The sequence below is a fragment of the Antrostomus carolinensis genome, unplaced genomic scaffold, assembly GCF_000700745.2.
Source record: "Antrostomus carolinensis isolate BGI_N321 unplaced genomic scaffold, ASM70074v2 scaffold18035, whole genome shotgun sequence".
NCBI classification, from domain to species: Eukaryota; Metazoa; Chordata; class Aves; order Caprimulgiformes; family Caprimulgidae; genus Antrostomus; species Antrostomus carolinensis.
The window spans coordinates 14,666-15,662 of record NW_010314470.1 but is presented as its reverse complement, the minus strand read 5'-3'; the positions used below and the strand labels follow the sequence as shown (position 1 = coordinate 15,662).

The following is a 997-nucleotide window of genomic DNA, read 5'->3' as shown; positions in this document are numbered from 1 at the left end:
TACTTTCAAACTCTCCCGTGTTTCCCACTGTGAAATAACTCAGCGCTGTGCAGAATGAGTCCCTCAAAGCGCCAACTCCCACCAGGGAGCTGAACGGGGAACTGCAAACAAGCGAAATGCACCAGCTCGACCGAAGGGCACCCAGGAGCTGGCCCTCTGGCAGGTCTGGCTCTTTGCCCAGGAGCCCGGGTTAGGGATTCACCTGGCGCACACGGAGCTCAGGTGGCGTGGGGAGCTCTGTCAGGAGTCACCGGTGGGACGGTGGGAGGCTGCCGTGTGCGTACGAACACGCGTGTCCTCTGCTCCTCGGACAGACATGAGTGAGCTGCCTGAATGCTCAAGTGGCCTATTTAGAGAATGACATTTGGAGATGTAACCAATGCCCAGGGCACCTGCGGGACCATTAATCACACACTTCAAGGTGCGTGCTTCCAAGCGCTGCCTGGGAATGCCTGCCATGGCAGAGGGGATTCCCCTCCCACCACCGGCACACACACTTCCCAAAGAGTTCCCTGATCTTTGCCCAGCTCCACACAGTCTTGAGCCACTTTGGTAACCAACATGAGGAGAGCGTGGTCCAGCCGTGGGGGCCAAGCCCTGGCAACACAGCTCCTGCTTGGGGCTCTGCCTTCCCCAGGGGTGGGAAGGGAAAAGCAGTTGTAGCCACCGCGGAGGGCAACAGCCTGGCAGACAAGTCACAAACCCCAGAGCCTGTCCTGTCCCCAGGGCTGCCCACAGGCTGTGGGTTCGGGCAGCTCCCAAGTCTTACGACATCTGTTTTTCTTTCACATACTGCAATAGTCATCCCGGGGAGAATTAAGACTGCTCCAAGCACTCAAACCTAACTCCAGGACCTCTGACCCCAGCACACTAAATCTCTGTTAAAGCAGGAGAGGCTGCCCTCACTCAGCTCTCAAAAGGAATTATATCAAACTTGCACCTTTGGGACCAGACCAAGTAGGACAGAGTCTCGTGCCCTGCAAGCTGCATTTATTTT

At 56.7% G+C, this 997-nt stretch overlaps 1 protein-coding gene across 1 annotated transcript in view; it reads right to left on the bottom strand.

Moving 5' to 3' along the window:
* The window catches only part of LOC104524702 (proline-rich protein 5-like), a gene marked incomplete at both ends in the record, with an annotated part of 5,104 nt that overhangs the window by 1,675 nt on the left and 2,432 nt on the right, over nucleotides 1–997 (bottom strand). The window lies entirely within an intron of this gene.